This window comes from Cervus elaphus, chromosome 23, assembly GCF_910594005.1.
Source record: "Cervus elaphus chromosome 23, mCerEla1.1, whole genome shotgun sequence".
Classification (NCBI taxonomy): Eukaryota; Metazoa; Chordata; class Mammalia; order Artiodactyla; family Cervidae; genus Cervus; species Cervus elaphus.
Window position 1 is genome coordinate 65,033,882 of NC_057837.1, and position 18,957 is coordinate 65,052,838.

General features: G+C 49.7%; 1 protein-coding gene across 1 annotated transcript in view; it reads left to right on the forward strand.

The window, feature by feature from the left end:
- The first annotated feature begins 533 nt into the window (after window positions 1–533).
- DLGAP4 (DLG associated protein 4) overlaps window positions 534–18,957 on the forward strand; it is a 138,929-nt gene continuing 120,505 nt past the window's right edge. Inside the window, exon 1 of the mRNA XM_043884382.1 lies at window positions 534–659. The gene's annotated coding sequence lies outside the window, so the exon portion shown is untranslated. The remainder of the gene's footprint in view (window positions 660–18,957) is intronic.

Below are 18,957 nucleotides of genomic sequence, written 5' to 3' on the forward strand. Positions count from 1 at the left end.
CATCATAAATATGCATGACATGCAACTCTGCCTCTGATAAACAATGTGGGGGCCCACGTGAGCGTGGATAGTGTTGTACAGACACTTGGGTTTCTATCCTGATGGCTCCGTGGCCTCTCCCTCCCCAGCATCCCCAGGGCCCACCCAGGGGTCTCGGGGTCCCGGGATTACCCCCTGGCCACCTCCTCATTGACGTTCCCCTTCATTCCTGCAGGAAGGCTTTCCTGGTGACTCAGACAGTAAAGAATCTGCCTGCAATGCAGGAGACCAGGGTTTGATCCTGGGTCGGGAAGATCCCCTGGAGAAGGGCATGGCTACACGCTCCAGTATTCTTGCCTGGGAAATCCCATGGGTAGAGGAGCCTGGTGGGCTACAGTCCATGGGGTCGCAAAGAGTTGGACACGACTGAGCAATTAACACTTTCCCTTTCATTCCTGCAGGCACCCGTGCCTCCCCCTCTGCCAGGTGCCCGGTGGCCAGAACCTGGTCACTCCACGTGCTGGAGGGCCCCGTCCCACGCTGCTTCCCGCCAGCGCCTCTGATCGAGTGCCCGGAGGATGTGTGTGCCAGCCCTCGGTCCAGTGCCTGCTCCTGAGGTGACACCGCCTGCTGCTTTACGACTGGCTCCCATTTTCCCTCTGCACGTAGCTCCCGGGTGGGTAAGTAACCATGGCTGCAACCTGGGCACTTGGAGTCAGGGCTGCTCACCCACCCACCCGTGCTTGGCACAGTTGGGAAATGTCCAGTCTTCCCACCTAGCAGCACCCACGTGCTGGTGAAGGGACCTCAGTGAGAGCTTCTGTATATCTGTGCTCAATTTATAGTGTGACCCCGTCTCATCTAGTCCTCCCAGCAACCCAGAAGTTGGGTGCAGTGATTGTGCCCATTTTTTACAAAGGAAATGGCCGTAGAGTGGAGAAACCACTTGCCCAAGGAGGCAGAGAAAGCCCAATGCTATCCATCTCCAAGGCCAGCTCTTTCCAAATCTGAGGGGCTGGGGGGTTGGTGACACGGGCTCAGGAAGGGAAGGGGAATAGCCAGCTGGGCTGGAAGTCCTGGAACCTCTGGGGCCCTTGGTGGGATGGGGGGCTGAGATGAGGTCCTCAGAGTTCCTGAATCTTGGGGAGCCCCATCATTCCTGTCCCTCCAGCCCATTCCACTGGCACCCTTGCTGTGCCCACAGTGCAGACCCCAACATGGACGAGGTGCCCAGCCCTGCAGCATCTCTGACATCCATCTGAGGATGCCTCTGTGCACCCACACCTGGTCCCATCACCCTTCCTGCAACAAGGACCCCGACAGGGTGACCCCACTGGTCGCAGGCCACAGCTCCAGGCACCCCTTTCCTGCATCTCACTCTCCTGCCGCATCCTGAGGCTGTGCAGGTGTGATGAGTTCACAGATGAGGAAACTGAGGCTCAAAGGCACTCAAGGGACTCGCCCAGGGTCACCCGCTACCACTCACCATGACACAGGGGTTGTTGGTTCACAATCGACTTCCTTGTCTGGTCTCAGCATCCCAAGGGTCGGGAACAATCGCTTCCTTCCCCACCGGACAGTCAGCAGCTGGGCCTGGCACAGAGTGGGTAGACAGTAAATCTTCATGTCTTCATGGGAGGAAGGAGAGACAGAGAGGAGGGAAGACCCTCTTACCTCCCTCCACTGAGACTCCAGCGGGACCCAAGAGCCCACTGATGTTTGGGCAGCCACTGGACCCTGCCGACCCCAGAGAGCTGGCAGTCCACTCAGACCTTCAGCAAGGAAGCCAGCCCCTCTGGTCCCCATTCTCTCATCTGCCAACAACTGACCAACCTTCTTAATGGAATGGTTATGAGAAGGCAAAAGACTCATAAATATGGATAATAGGCAAATATCATAGGCTAATAAAAACCTGGGAAGTTCGCTGTAGATAACGTTTGTAGAAGTGCTTCTTCAGGAACAAGAGCTGCACACTTGTGTGATGCCCACTTAGTACTAATGACCATGTGAAGGACCCTATTAATTTGCTAACCCCCAACCCAGCTCCGCCGATCTGGCCAGGCTGTTGTAGTGACCATAGACAGCTTTTGCATTTGGTTGAGAATCTGTCACAGGAAAAAATGTCCTAAGGCTGCCTGGTCTGAGAGCTGTGTCTGTGGGATTTAATCCTCTGCAGATACTCCTGGTGGTGCCCAGGGTCCTGCATGCCCTCCCCAGGGACTAAGCATGTGACAGGTGCAGCCTAAGTGGCAGCAGTTATTATTTCATGAGCAGTTATTATGTGCCAGGCGTTGTGCTGGGCTTCCCGGGTGGCTCAGTGGTAAAGAATCTGCCTGCCAGTGCAAGGAGACACAGGAGATGCAGGTTTGATCCCTGGGTCAGGAAGATCCCCTGGAGGAGGAAATGGCAGCCCACTCCAGTACTGCCTGGAGAATTCTATGGATGGAGGAGCCTGGTGAGCTACAGTCCATGGGGATCACAGAGTCAAACATGACTGAGTGTCTGAGCGCGCACATGGTGTTGTTGTGCTAATGCCTCATTGTCTTCATCATCTCAGTTAAGCTCCTGGTGACCCTGTGGGGGTTTGATGGGGAGACTGAGGCATGGACCTGGGGAAGAGGACTCATCTGGCAACATCCTAGTCCTTCCCTCAAATTACTGCCGCTCTGTGCCAACTTGCCCCCTCCCCCACTGGCCAGACCCAGCCAGGGGGGCAGGATCTTGGCCGCCAAGAACATAGCGTAGCTGGCAGCCCCTGGCATGTGTGGCCCAGTGACGGAGAACGGGATTCCTTGGCACGAGCTGGGAGCACAGCCGTCAGCACGGCGCTGAAAGATGGAGGCCTGGGTGGCAGCGAGGGAGGTGTTACTGCTGCTATTTTGCTAACAAGCTGGTTATTTAAAGAACAGCCAAAGCTAGAGTTGGGAAATGGATGGGGAGTCTCCGTGCCCAGGGCAGAGGCGGCCAGGGGCCCAGGAGCCTGGCTGGGTATGGATGGGGTAGCCATGCATTCTTTTTTCATTTGCTTATTATTATTAATAATGGTAACAGGATCATAAAAATCTAGAAAGGGATTAGATTTATGAAGAAAAGAGGATATAAAAATTAAGAGTGGGGCAGGAGGGGTTTCTTAGGGGCAAGCATTGTTCTAGTCATTGACCCAGGTGGTTTTGTGATCGTTTATTACGGTAAACATTTCTGTTTTGTGTGCTTTTCTCTGTGAATTAGATTTCACAATATAACGGGTAAAAAGCAATTACATCAATAATAGTTAATACTTCTTGAGCACTTATGAAAGCCTGGCTCTTTGCAAAGCATTTACCTTATTTCATGAAATTCTCACAGATTCTATGTGTCTACCCATTTTACAGAGGAGGAAAGTGAGGCTTTGAGAGGTATAGTGTTATTTATTATATAATCGAAGGGCACTCAGTTGGGAGAGATGGGATGAGACCCAGGACAGGTGGACTCAGCCCCATATCACTGTCCCATGTTTGAGACCGAGGGCCAGGAAGATCCCCCCAAAGAGCAGAGCTTCCTACATTTGTCTCTCAGACTTGCATTGACACCAGTATGTTCTTAAGGCTTAGGACACCAGATGGGTGTCTGTGTTGTAGGCAACACGGGATGTATCTGAGTCTGACAAGGGGTCAAAACAGTCCCCATGGACTGTAGCTCACCTAACCAATTAATAAGTGTTGACAGAGATTTCCCTGGTGGTCCAATGGTTAAGAATCCACCTTGCAATGGAGGGAACACAGGTTTGATCCCTGGCTGGAGAACTAAGATCCTACATGCCCACAGGGTGACTAAGCCCCGCACCTCAGTTGCTGAGCCCATGAGCTCTGGAGCCTGCGTGCTGTGACAGAAGATCCCACATGCCACAACTAAGCCCCAGTGCAGCCCAAAATAAAATAAAATTTTAAAAAATTGGCATTGACGGGTAATAATGGGTCTCCCTAGGAACAGACTAAGGGAGGAGTTTAGGGCTCACCCGGGAAACATTGAAGGTAAAAATAGGTCATTCAGGTGAGACAGGGTCAGATTCCACCTCTGAACTAACTGCACATGGTGCAGAACTGGCATTTCCTGAGGACCCACTGTGTGCTAGGCACATCCATCGTCTTCTTTCATCTTTAGAACAACCCCGAGAGATTAGTGGAATCGCCCCATTTTACAGATGAGGGGACTGAGGCTTCCAGAGAGGAGATGACTGGCCCAAGTCCACACCGCCAGTGAGGGATGGAGCTGCTCCATCAGCTCGGCCATCTCCAGGGCCCAGTGTCCTGTGGGTACAGCAAGCACCACTTGGGGCAGGGGTCCCAGCAGGGCAGGCACCTGACACCAAAGCTCCAAGCAGCCCATGAGCAGAGTCAAGTTCTAAGGCAGATCTGTGGGTCCCCAAACTGGTGCTGGGGATGTGGTCCAGAGGATGGCGTGGCAAAAGGTGTCTCCAAGGCCAGAAGCAGAGTCGCCTGCTCTACAGACAGGGCGCCAGCCCCAGCGAGATTTCTTTATTCCCGGGACATTTATTGAGTGCTGTGCTGTGTTGTGCTAAGTTGTTTCAGTCGTGTCCGACTCTTTGCGACCCTATGGACCTTAGCCCACCAGGTTTCTCTGTCCATGGGATTCTCCAGGCAAGAATACTGGAGTGAACTGCCATGCTCTCCTCCAGGCGATCTTCCTGACCTAGGGATCGATCCCGCATCTCTTATGTCTTCTGAATTGGCAGGCAGGTTCTTTACCACTAGCACCGCCTGGGAAGCCCTTATTGAGGGCTAGTCCCTGCTAGTCTGTGCCCCGTGCAGAGCGCTCAGCCTTGGGGAGGGACAGATATTATACAGACACCCAAACAAATTAACTGAATAAGCAGAGACTCCATCATTGCACTGAAGGAAATGAATGGTGACATTATAAAGATGAATGGGGTAGGGCGCCTGCATAATGGCATCAGAGGGGGGTTGTGGGGCCTCGGCAAACTATAACACATAGAAGTCTGGAACAATCCCATTGTTGGATCACTGGTGGCCGCTGCTCTTCCCACTGTGACCTCCAGAGGTGATACCTACCTCCTGTGTGCTCATCTGCCCATCACATCCTACCGGGACCCTCGGTGCCGGCTGGTCCCCGCATTCGCTTTTCCCCTCAGTTACTGGGAGTCAGACCCAGGTCGGGGATGAGGCGCAGGGAGGCACGCAGCTCAACGGGGTGCACATGGCTGGCTGGACCACATACCAGCACCGCCCTGGACCCCCGCACCCCAACTACATCATCACCGACTCACTCGGGTCTGCCAATAAGCACTCTCGCCAGAGATACTGTTTTTTTTTTTAAGTTTGTTTTTCACATTTACATCTCTTTTTAATATAATTTCATTTATTTATTTTTGGCTGCTCTGGGTCTTCATTGCTGTGTGGGCTCTCTAGTTGCGGTGAGCGGAGGCTACAGAGCACCGGCTCTAGGGAGGGCTTCAGTAGTTGTGGCACATGGGCTCAGTAGTTGTGGCTCATGGGCTGAGTTGCTCCAAGGCATGTGGAATCTCCCCGGACCAGGGATCAAACCCAAGTCCCCTGCATTTGGCTAATGGATTCTTATCCACTGTGCCAGCAGGGAAGTCTCTCGCCAGAGACACTCTTAATGGAGATGCCCTGGATTTGCTTTTTTGATAACCATTTATCCTGCCTGGGAAGACACTTCCAGACACTCAGAGAATCTGAAATCTCAAGCAGAGAAACTTAACACTGGTGAAGTCAAACTCTCAAAATCACGGAATCTTAGTCATAAATAATCCAGTAAGAGCAAGCATATGTATTTTGCAAGTAAGCTCACTGCACCTTTCCTGAAGACAGTGATAAATTAGAAACCACCCAATCATCTATCAGCAAGAGATAGTTAAATAAATTATGGTCCAGTCAGACAATAGTGTTCTCAGTGGCAGTGAAGACAATGTCATAGATCTATACTTGTTGACATGGAAACATGTCCACGGTGCATTGTTGAAGGAAAAATAGGAGGTTATAAAATGGTGTATGTTGTATGATCTCATTTTTGTTAAGAAATATCAATATATGCATGCTCCTGCCCAGAAGAACAACAATTTCACTGTTGATAGTAGTTTCCTCTGAATGGTAAAATAGAGACAAATTCTATTTTTATTTTTGCTTGTATCACTCAAGTACTCTTCAGGTACAAGTGATAGAAAACCCAACCCAAACTGGGTTTAAACAAAAATGGAATTTATTGATTGGTGAATGTGAAGTCCAGAGGCAAGTCCAACTTCAGGCTCAGCTGGTCTCAAGGGTTCAAACCTTGTCACTAGGACCCGATTCTTTTTTTTTACTGCTGGTTTATTTATTTATTTTAAATTTTATTTTATTTTTTTGGCCATGCCATGCGACTTGAGGGATCTTAGTTCCCTGACCAGAAAGCGAACCTGTGCCCCCTGCAGTGGAAGCATGGAGACTTAACCACTGGACCTGATTTTTAGTCACCATGTCTCAAGTCTGCTCCCTCTGAGTTGTTCCTATGTTCTTATAGGTCTTTCTTGAATGGGTGATAAGATGCCTGTCCAGAGGAGCATGCAAGACTTCTTCCGAGATAGCTCAGACACAAGTCCCAGAAGAGTCTTAGTGTTGATCAGCCTAGTTTGTGGATGTTCCCATTCCTCAGTCAAGTCCTCTGACTGGCATCCTGGGCTTATGCACCACCATCCCCCGGCTGGAGAGGGGATTGATACTAGAACTTTATCAGTGGAGTCTTGGAGGGATGTCATGGGAGGACGGAAATGTGAGCAAGTTCAGTCTGGCTGTTGCTGGGAGCACAGCCTTGAAGGGGTCAAGTCGAGGCTCGATGTGGGGAAGGAGAGAAGAGACCCAGTGGCCCCTTAGGGGGCCTTAGACATCTCTTGGTCTGAATTCCTCCCCACCCTGGGTCAGAATTCCTGTCCCTATGTATCCAGTCACTGCTTGCATACCCCCAGAGAAGGGGAGCTCACTCTGTTTCCTCTGAAGTGTGAAGGTGTTAGTCGGTCAGTCATGTCCAACTCTTTGTGACCCTATGGACTGTAGCCCACCAGGGTTCCTGGTCCATGGGATTCTCCAGACAAAAATACTGGAGTGGGTAGTCATGCCCATCTCCAAGGAATCTTCTCGACCCAGGGATCGAAGCCGGGTCTCCTGCATTAGCAGGAGGATTCTTTACCGTGCGAGGCACCAGGGAAGCCCCTGTTCCCTCTACCTCCAGTGAAACATCTCCCATACAGGATCAAGCCCACAGTTCTGCCATTGCCTGAGGCATACCCAGAACACTGCCCACCCACATGCGCTGAGGTCTATCTCCTGAATGACCTGCCGGGAGGGCTGCCAGGGACCATATTTTCAGACTCTAGTTAGTTCAGTCACTCAGTCATGTCCGACTCTTTGCAACCCCATGGACTAACTACAGCATGCCAGGCTTCCCTGTCCATCACCATCTCCCAGACCTTGCTCAAACTCATGTCCATTGAGTTGGTGTTGTCATCCAACCATCTCATCCTCTGTCATCCCCTTCTCCTCCTGCCTTCAATCTTTTCCAGCATCAGGGTCTTTTCCAAGAAGCCAGTTCTTCACATCAGGTGACCAAAGTATTGGACCATCAGCTTCAGTATCAGTCCTTCCAATGAGTATTCAGGACTGATTTCCTTTAGGATTGACTGGTTTGATCTCCTTGCAGTCCAAGGGACTCTCAAGAGTCTTCTCCAACATCACAGTTTAATTTTTCAGCACTCAGCTTTCTTTATGGTCCACCTCTCACATCCATACATGACTATTGGAAAAACCATAGCATTTTCAGGCTAGAGGGTTCTAAAGCCAAGGAGCCCTGAGCATCTTCACACTCTGCTGGCAGCTTGAATGGAGAGGGGCAGGCAGACAGTGTCACATCAATCCAATCGCAGAGGAGTGTTTAGGCCTCTGGACAAACATCTGCCTCAGCAGCTCTCCAAACCCCTCTTTGCATTTTACATACAAGAAACCGAGGCTGAGAGAGACCAAGCCACCTGTACAACAATACAGAGCAAGTTAGAGGCAAGTCTGGGACATGGACCCCGTCTCTTTCACCCCTGCCACCTCGATGGCCGTCCTTCCATCCTTCAGTGAGGCCCAGTTGCTTCATCTACTCGAACAGCTTTCTTTTTTTTGGAATTTCCAACCATCCCAGATCGTCCCGATACCCTTCTAAATTCAGAGGCAGCCAGCAAAGTCTTCATTAATCACACTTTTTTGTGTGTCTGTTTTTTGTTCAGCAGCATTTTTTGTTTCTGATACATCAGAGCTGTGACACGCATGAACCATATTTTATGGGTCATCTCTAATACTTCATTGTGCCCCACGGTCCCCATTTAATCATTTCTTCTCACGCTCAGACATTTGTTAGCACCTGCCATGTGCCAGGCGCTGTACTAGACACCAGGCTACACCAGTGTATTAGGGCAGCCCCTGCCCAGGGGGAACTCACAGTTCAGCTGGGGACAGCAATGCCTCCTTCACGGATGGCAGGTGACACATGGCAGATCAGAGGGAGCTGCCAGTCACTCGGGGGTGTCTGGGGTGAGAGCACTGATTTTGTCCCTCTGAGCAGAGTCTTGAAGGATGCATAGGGGTTCTTCAGGAGAAACAACTGAGAAGGTTGAACCAAGTGAAGGAACTGGACTCTGTGAAGACCTTGCCTCCTTCCTGCTAAGCTCTTAGGCCACCCGGGCGTGAGGGCTGGAGATGTCGTCCCAGGAAGGAAGGCTTCAGCTGTTGGGCCGGGGGGTTGCATTTGATCCTTGGAGTAGAAGGGAGCCAAGGGCAGGGCAGTTTGAGTGTTAGAAAAACTCGCACATGGGGCTAGTGACAGTGAGGTGACTGTGGGCGGGCAGGACCATGGCAATGGCTCAGAGGGGCGGTTAGCAGGGAGACTTAACAGGACTTGGGGACTTAGCAGGTGCTGCAGAATGGAGGGGGGATTCATTTCAGTCCTGGGAGGAGGGGACTGTGGGGCTTGGGGGCACGGTGGACCAGTGTGAAAGAGAATCCTGGCAAAGACTGGCTCAGTGTCAGTGAGATGGTCCCCAGGTGGAGCCAGTAGGGACCTCTTCCACTTTTGTGAGACTTAGAGCAACAACCCAGTGAGACCTCCGGGGTCCCCATGTCCCCGCTGAATGTCGGAGACAAGTCTCTGCCTCCCATGAAGCATAGCATCATTTTGCTTCTCTGTGAAATGGGCTGATGATAGTCTCTCCCCAGGAATTGGTGGGGGGGAGGGTCAGAGGAGGATTTGGGAGTGGGTGGGCTTTGCACAGTACCCGGCACACATTAAGTGCTAGTGACTGGGGGATACTCTGGTTGTCATGGTCAGGGGTGCAGAGGTGGTCAAGAGAACTCAGGCGTGTCACCTGCAGAAGGGGATCCAGAGACCTTGGGGGGCCTTGCCCCTTGCCTTTCTGTCTCTGTGAGGAAAGGCAGGGGTAGGGTCTGGCACTCAGACCCAGGGAAAAAGCTCCAAGGAAGGAGATTTCAGCTAAGGTTAGGAAATATTTTGGATACAAAGAATTCTCTGTTGATGGGCTAACTCAAATGATAGTGAGCTCCCTGCCATTGGGAGCATTCAAGCATCAGCTGCATCACAACTTGACCAAAAAGTCTGTAGAGTATTTGTAATTCTGCTGAGAATCTGAAGGTCCTTTCTAGCTCAGACAGTCTTTGAGTTCATGTTTTTTTCTTCTCTGAGCCTCGGTTTGCTCATCTGTAATATGGAGGGAAATAGCAGCCCTGCCTTAGAGTTGATTGCAAAGTTTAAGTGAAATCGTCCAAATAAAGTGCTTAACCCAGATTTGGCATAGAGCAAGTGCTCTGGGGGTGGTTTTCACCATTGTTGATGTTACGCTAAATTCCTGAGTGTGTCACTTCCATCCAAGGACCCCCACCTGCAGTGTGTGGGTCAGGTGGTCCTGCCCAACCACCTTTCAGGATCCACTTTCTGACCTTCTCATTGCCACTGTCTCTGTCTCCAGCTCCTCCCCTCCCCCCATCCCATCAGGGTTGGTAGGAATTCCAGACCCTTGTTGGGCCCCTTTTAGCTCCTGCTTGAGTGAGAGTTGGCAGGTTGGGGTGGCGGGCACCATCCGCCTCCCATATGCTTCCTGCTATTTAGAGGAAAACTCTCCTCGCGTTCCTCCAACCACACGGGCTGACATTTCCAGACAGACGCTGGAATCAGCTCTTCGGGGGATTGGCAGATAAATTTGGCCCTGGCTGTTGTGAAAATCTTTAGCCTTTCCGAGGAAGCAAAGCCCAGGCTCACCGACTTCGTCTACCCCACGACTCCTCCGGCCTGCTCCTCTGGGGCCAGAGCCCTGTGCTACAGCCTTGCAGATTAGGGTAAGTCTTACCAGCTGGGCTGTCCCCCCAGGAGAGCCCCTGGTCAGGAAGGGTGGCTTCCAGCTTTGTGTTCAGAGGCAGCAAGAGTTTTCAAGAGGAAGCCTCCTCCCTGTATGCCAAGACCAAGCTTAACCTCACAGAGAAGCAGGTTTCAGATTAGAGAGATCTGAACTCAAGACTACTTGTGTGTCTGTGACCTTGGGCAGATGTGGCTCCACTTCTCTGAACCTCTTTTTCTTCATCTGTAAAATGGGAATAATAGCATCTATCTGAGTAGAAGCCCTTAGGATGGTGTCAGGCTCATGCTAAAGTGCTCTACAAATACTAGTAGCTGTCATCATCATTATTTGATCTAGAACAATGCCTGACACATAGTAGGGGCTTAGTAAACATTGTTTTTTTTCTCTTCTCCTTTCTTACATCTGTAGCTACCTAGGGAATATTGGAGCATCTCAAAATGAGCTCAAACAGAGATAACCAGAGACAGACATGCAAGAAAAGGAACATAGGGAAGCTGCCACATCCAGGGTAGAGTGTTGGTGGCCAGACACTCCAGCACGTGCATGTGCATGCACACACACACACACACATACCCACTCTCTGTCCCAAAGTTTCATTCACACCCTGGAGTCTGGAATGCCCATCTGTTTGAATTCTGTTGGGGCTGAGTTATAAGCAACATCCTGAGGGCATGAGACACAGAACAGCTTGGTTTTGATGGATGGAGGGAGAGGAAGGCCTGGTTGGAGGCGGAGTTGAGGGGAGGCTCTGGGCCTCGGCAGCAATAGGAAGGTTCAGGAAGCCTGAGTAGTGCTGCTCGGCTGGAGTAGAACGTGGGAGGCGGGAAGGCGTGGGAAGCTAGCCTGAGCTTCATTCAGCACCTCCTGATTGAGCTCGAGTACTGGGCCTCGTGCCAGGCATGGGGAGACGGGTGGAAAAGATGGGCCTTCTTCCTGCCCTCAAGAAGCTCTGGTTCTGGTGGGGCCAGGGGGGAGGGTATAGATGGCAAACAGCAAATTAACAAGATTATGTGTGCTGAAACTGACCAAGCAGCTGAGAGAGGAGGGTGCGCGGGCTGGTGGTGGTGGGTACCTACTCGAGGCAGGTGGGCAGAGAGGGCCTCACTGTGACCTGAAGTTGGAGCTGACCTGGAAATACAGGGTATGGGGGCAGGAGGCAGAGGGAACAGTAAGAGCAAATGTTGAGGAGGAGCCAGATCCTAGGGGCCTTGAATGCTGGGTGCAGTCAGAACTGCTCTTGAGGATGGTCCTTCTGGTGGTAGGTGTAGGATTCTGGTGGGGAAGAGATGGGAACCAGGAAATGTGTCTGCAGAGACTGACTGACAGCCTGCTGTGTGCACTGCTGGAAGCAGTCAGCAAGGTCAGGATTTGAAGGGAGGATCCAAACCTGTGTTTAGCTGGCAGGTGAAGTCAGCTCAGAGAGGAGACATCGGGGAACTTAAAGTCAGACACCAGAGCAGTCAAAGGAGAGCCAAGTGCTGGGTGTGGGGTATCAGGCCGGGACTGATAGCACACAGGTGAGGGAGTGGGCATAGGCTGAAGCACTGACTCACACTAGACCGAGAGGCCAATCCAGGCCTGTTTACTTGCTGTGTGACTTTGGGAAAATCTCTTGACTTCTCTGAGCCTCACTTGTTATAATACTGAATCAATTGGAATTGAATGTGGCTGCATTTAACAGAAGAAATAAAGAAAGGAACAGTGGTGCAAACATCCAGGAGATTATTCTCATGTAACAAGGACCCTAGAAGCAGGCCAGGGCCAGTATAGCACTTCAAACAAGTGATCAAGGGCCCAAGCCTCTGCCATCCTTAGCATGTGTCTTTTGTTCTCATGGCTGCAAAGTGGCTGCTCCACCTCCAGATATTGTATCTGAATTCCAGGCAAAACAAAGGAAATAAAGACTGTATGCTTTCTGAGTCTACCCTTCTTATCAGGAAAACAATAGATTTCCTAGAAGACCTACTCCGTGGACTTTTGCCTACATCTCATTTATCAGTGTGGTCACCTGGCTAACCTTGCCTCAGGGGCAGCTGGTGGAGTGAATAAACACTAACTGGGCACTTCTGCCAGTTAGGCAAAAGGAAAAATGGCTAGCAAGATAGCTAGCAGCATCCACTTTAAAGTGCCCACCTCATAGGGCTGTTGGGAAGATATTAATGTGTATAAAATATTTAGTACCTGGGACTTCCTGGCAGTCCACTGGTTAGGAGCTTGCCTTCCATTGCAAGGGATGCGGGTTCAATCCCTGGTCAGACAGGTAAGATCCCACATGCCTCTTAGCCAAAAAACCAAAACGTAAAACAGAAGCAATACTGTAACAAATCCAACCGACTTTGAAAATGGTCCACATCAGAAAAGCTTTTGAATAAGTTTAATATTTAGCACCAAATAGAGAACCCTCTCAGTATATGATGTCTGTCCTTATTATACTGCACTACTGAATTCATTCACTCATTCATTGATTCAGCAAGCATATATTGTATTTTGGGCACATATACAGTCCTGGAGATGTGATAGGGGCAGTCCCTACCCTTTTAGTACCCAAAATGAATAGGGAAAATTAGCAAGGAAGCAGGCAGATTTATTCCAATCAGTGTCACAGGAGAACTGGAATGTCCATTTACTTATGACTTTTTTCCCATTCAAAAACTATTTATTTATTTATTATTTTTGGCTAGGCTGGGTCTTCATTGCCGCGCACGGGCTTTCTCTAGTTGCAGCAAGCCGGGGCTAGTCTCTAGTTGCGGTGCACGGGCTTCTCATTGCAGTGGCTTCTCTTGTTGTGGAGCACAAGTTCTAGGGAGCAACGGTTTCAGTAGTTGCAGCACGCAGGCTCAGAAGTTGCAGTTCCCAGGCTCTAGAGCACAGATTCAGTAGTTGTGGTGTGCGGGCTTAGTTGCTCCTTGGCCTGTGGCATCTTCCAGGACCAGGGATTGAACTCACATCCCCTGCATTAGCAGGAAGATTTTTAACCACTGGACCACCAGGGAACTCCTATCTGTTTTTTCTTACTGCTGTGCTCCCACCACCTACAGCAGTGCTTGGCATACATAAAGCATTCAATAAAGCTTTCTGAATGAAAGAATTTCAGGAGTATTCGTTAAGGGCTTACTGTGTGCACGGCTCCTTGGGCCATACAGAGAAAATGCATGACACATCACCTGTTTCCACAGAAAATTGCTACAGGCTTGAGGTGGATGCTGGGTACCTAGGAGTGAATAAGCGCATTGGAAGCTTGCCCCCATTGACCCTGCAGTCTAGAGGCAGGAGCAGAAGTCTGGAGGTGTCTGGGGTCCTGCGATCACATCTGTTCATGTGTCCTGGAGTAAGTCCTGCCGCTCGCTGGGCCTCAGGCTTCTCATCTGTATGACAGGTGTGAGGGGCCATATGTGGAAGCTCAGGGATGCTGGGTGTGTAAGCAGTACATAGGCAGGTGGGCTAGTGCCAGCTTGCCACATCAGGAGAGGGATGGGAGGGGACTGCATCTGAGACCCTTGAAATCTCCTGGGAGGGCAAGGGGTATGGGCTCTGCCTCCATCCTCACTTGCTCCACTATCTGGGACCAATAGCTTGACAACTGCCAAGTAGCTGGGCATGGAGATTCCAGCACTCTACGTGGGCAAGTAGCGAGTAGGCTGTGCTGGGCCCCTCAGGTGAGAAGTAAGTATGATTGTAGTTATCAGAGAGCTCCTGGAGATAGGGAAGCAGCCTGGAATTTGAGGGTGAAAATCTGATTCTGTCATTTGGTCGGTTGTGTGACCTTTGGCCTATTTCTTGACCTCTTTGAGCCTTGATTTCCTTGTTGACAAAATTGGTCTAATAATCCTTGCCTTCTCTGCCCCTGAGGACCTTGACCCAGCACCTGGCATGTAGTAGACACTCAGTACCAGTAGTGATCCTCATTACCATCGTTTTATTTTCCTTCTTGGGAAGAGGAATGGAAATTTACCAAGCCCCTGTTGTATGCCAGGCTCAGTGTTGGACACACCACCTCATTTTATCACAGCTCTGAGGAGATGGACTTCTTCCTGTTTATCAGAGGAGGACACTGGTATTCTTTTGTGGCCTCATCTTCCCCTCCTGCTGTCTTAGAAGGATATTTCTGGCATTTCTGGGATCCCTGGTGAACGGAGGCCCTGCAGGTCCTTGAAGAAGGGCCTGAGGCAGCTCATGATGCTTTCTCTGAGACTATGTAGGTGGCCTATGAAGTCAGACATGGAGGTGGGCAGGGCAGGAATCTAGCCCTCATCAAATGGGCAAAGAGCCAATAAAGATGGACTCAGGGATGAGTGATGTGGGGGGAGGGGGGAGGGGACGGGCATCTATTTCACTCAAAAGTGCTTTTCCTTTTTATCCAGTATCTTGAGAACAGGGCAGTGAGCCCAGTCCTTGAGATGAGGTGGCAATGGGCCTGGCCCTTGCTGCCACTCTTGGCTTGTGACACTCTGCCCAGTGGCCATCACTAACTTGTATCTGAAATGAGGCCAGGAGTGAGAAAAAGAGAAGGCTTGGGAGGTTCTCCTGGCCTAGGGAGATGGGTTTTCCCAGTCAAATACCCTTAGAAAGCCTTCTTGAGGTACCTCAGTCATTGGGTGAAAAACAGGAAAACAGGCCAATGGCAATAAATAACTACATATAGGGACTGGAAAAAAAAAAAGAAAGTAGCCTGTTCTGGGCCTTAAAAATAGAGAAACAAGTAACTAGCTGAGAAAAAAAAAAAAAAAAAGAGGCTTTCAATGCTACTATAGCATGGGCAGAGGGGGTTTTGTCACTGACCTTGGCGCTGGGCTGTCTAGGGTGTGCACGATGTGGTTGCCCTTCCTTGAGGTGGAGAGTGGGGTGTTGTCCATGGTGCTGAAGAGGGGGTTTAGCTCGGTCCCAGCAGCTGGGGACACTATCTGTGGTTCTGTCTTCAGAGACTCTCATGAATCATTTCCAGGACTGCTTTACTGGGAACCCAGTTGGGAGATCAGAGTCTTTGGCCTTGGCATTAAAAAATCCTAACAATATCTGAGGTGGGATTTGGGTTCATGTTATTGTTTACACTTTTTATGCTGTTTATTTCCAAACATCAAGCTACAGTAAAGGTACTAACATGTATCCCCTCCCCATTCTAGATGTGAGCTAACTGAAGCCTAGAGAATTTAAATGGACTGAGGACTCTGTCTCTCTCTAGCCTCTGTTTCCTCAGTTATAATAGGAAGCTTGCTGGTAGCACTCCACAGCCCAGTGGGTGGGGCCAGGCTTTGTAAACTGATATGTGGGGGGGTGACCTTGGTCTTACACACAGAGGAAGGCGTGAAAGGGTTGTTAAATATAAGCTCTTAGAATCTGGTGGGGTTTCCTGAATGGTATGTGTTATATATGAGCCAAATCTGAAAGAAGGACTGTATGGAAAAGGAGGGCATGGCAACCCACTCCAGTATTCTTGCCTGGAGAATCCCATGGACAGAGGAGCCTGGTGGGCTACAGTCCATAGGGTCACAAAGAGTTGGATACAACTGAAGTGATTTAGCATGCTTGCATGGAATCACTGCCTTACAGGGTGGGGTTTTTTGTCTTTGTTTTTTGAGAATCAGAAGGACAGTGGGTGGAACAGGCTGACAGTTTAGTTAGTAGAAATAAGACCCAGAGAAGGGAAAGAAGCCCCCTAAGGCAGCACAGCAAGTATTAGAATGTACTTACAGAGAAGGGCCTAGCCCTGCCACCCTGAGCTACCCAGCGGGAGTGGCAGCCAGGCTGGGATGACACCTGGCAGCCCCCGCTGATAGACCTTCCTTCAGGCAGGCAGACTTGGGCCTCTGAGCCAAGTGTCCCTGTGGGGGTCGGTGGCTGGGCCAGCTCTGGCTGTTCCTCCACCAACCACCCTAACAGCTCCATTCTTAATATGCCTCACAGGATTGCTGTCATGCCCAATTAGTCTGTCCACCGCCACCCCCTCTCCAGGGCCCTGTTGTGGTTGTCTGAGGCCCTGGACATGATCATAGCTGCTGTCCTTGGCATCTGTTTGGCTTTTGTGACAAGGTGTCCACCCTCTCTTATGACCACCTATCACCTTAGGGTACTAATGCCCGAGCCCAGGTAAGGAGAGATTATCTCCTGAACCCAGAGACTTAGCTGCACTGTCCCCCCACACCCTACCCTGGACCCAGGCACTAAAGCAAACGAAGAAGGAAAGACGGGTGGGGGTGACAGAGGAGGACAGTGGGAAAGGAAGGCAAGGAACTTAACATGCCAGCCACTCTCCTTGGTGACAGTGGTATCAGCTGATGCACTTTGGAAGACACAAGTTCAGCTCATCCACACCCTCCTGGAGAGCTCTCAACAGTCTGGGAAACCAGAAGGATGTAGGATCATGTCCATGTCACAGACCGCAAGAGATGACGTGACATGAGGTCTGCAGTGAGGACTTAGTCTAGGGTGGGCTCGGGGGTCATGGTAGGATGCTTTGCATGGCAGGGATTACAACCTGGGGCCTTGGCCTCATCTCCAGCACCTGTCAGCACAGAGCAAGCATATCACAGGAAGGGAGAGAGGGAGGGTTGAAGGAAGGGAGGAAGGGAGGAAGGAAGGAAAGGAGGAAGAGAGGAGAGGAGGAATAAAGGGAAGGAGGGAGAAAGGGAGGGAGAAAGGAAGGGAGGGAGGACATGCTGAAAGTCTTTCCAGGTGTTAGAGGGAGCTTTCACAAACCCAAGCTCACAGGTGTTATTTGAACGATTTTCTTATATAAATTATGTCATAATAAGTGAATTACCTTTGCATTTTGCTTTCTTCACTTCCCCTGTTTTTGACATCTATCCAAGTACAAGTGTATCTGTAGTTCATTCATTTCTTCTGCTGAGCAGGATTCCATTAGATGTTGATACCACATTTTGCCCATCCTCCCGCTGGTGGACATTTCGACATCTCCAGTTCTTCATCTTAAGCAGTATTGCCATGAACTTCCTTGTAGACATGTTTTCATGTTTCCCTGGAAGCAGGATTTTCTGTTTTAACGAACATTGCAAATTGCCCTCCAAGGTGGTTATGCTACTGTGTGCTCTATTAGCGATGTATCTTGAGTTCCCATTTCCTCAGCACTTCCCCATCAGTTGATTTATCCCTGTTCAATTTTGCCAGTCTGCTGGGAAAAAAAATCTTATCTTCGTTAGCATCACCTATCAGAGAGGCTGAGCTTCGTTATGTGTTTAATGGTCATCTCAGAATTTCCTCGTCTGTAAAATGCCTGTTTATATACTTTGCCCAGTTTTTTCTTTTTATCTTTTCTTATTCACTTGTTAAAGAGGTTTATGTATGTGGATCTTAGTCCTTTTTATGTTTGTTGCAAATATTTTCTCCCAGTGTTTTGCTTTTCTTTTACCTTTGTGTCTCTTTCATTTAGAAGTTTAAATTTTTGGTGAAATAAAGCATAATTTTTTTTCCTTTATTTGCTTTTATTTATAGTTTCCCCAACCTGAGGTCATAAAGATATGCTATGCACGTGTGCATGCTAAGTTGCTTCAGTCTTATCTGACTCTTTGAGACTCTGTGGACTGTAGCCCACCAGGCTTCTTTGTCCATGGGGTTCTCCAGGCAAGAGTACTGGAGTGGGTTTCCATGCCCTCCTCCAAGGGATCTTCCCAACCCAAGGATTGAACCCGCATGTCTTTCACCTCCTGCATTGGCAGGTGGGTTCTTTACCACTAGTGCCACCTGGGAAGCCCCAAACTATCTGTGTGTGTATTAGTCGCTCAGTTGTATCCAACTGTTTGTGACTCCATGGACTGTAGCCCACCATGTTCCTCTGTGCATGTGTTTTCCCAGTCAGGAATACTGGAGTGGGTTGCCATTCCCTTCTCCAGGGGATCTTCCCAACCCTGGGATCAAACCCAGGTCTCCTGCATTGCAAGCAGACTACCATCTGAGCTGCCAGGGAAGCTTAAAACTATCCATATAAACTTGAAATTAGGCTCCCTACCTCCTACCACATGCAAAGATAAAATTCCAGATGGATCAAAGGCTTAATTTGAAACATAAAGGAAAAACAAACCTTTAAAATTATTAGAAGGAGATATGGCATATCTTTGGGGTTTCCCAGGTGGCACTAGTGGTAAAGAACTGCCTGCCAGTGGAGGAGACGAAAGAGGCTCGGGTTTGATCCCTGTGTTGGGAAGATCCCCTGGAGGAGGGCGTGGCGACCCACTCCAGTATTCTTGCCTAGAGAATCCCATGGACAGAGAAACCTGGCAGGCTACAGTCCTTAGGGTCTCAAAGAGTCAGACACAACTGAAGCAACTTAGTCCCAGCAGCTTTAGAAATACTCCATCCTTTTCTTGCTAATTTGAAATATCATCTCTGTTTTCTGTTAAGGTGCCTGTGTATTTATGGATCTGTTTCTGGGAGTTCTGTTCTGTCGCATTGATCTCCTTGTCTTCCCCTTTGTCTATTTTAATTCCACACTAATTACTGTATCTCATTCTTTTTTCTGCAGGGACTTGGGGTAGAATTTGGCATTTGGAGTAGAACAGTTCTTTTCGGGGCTTGACTATCCAGCTAGTTATAGGTTCTTGAGGATC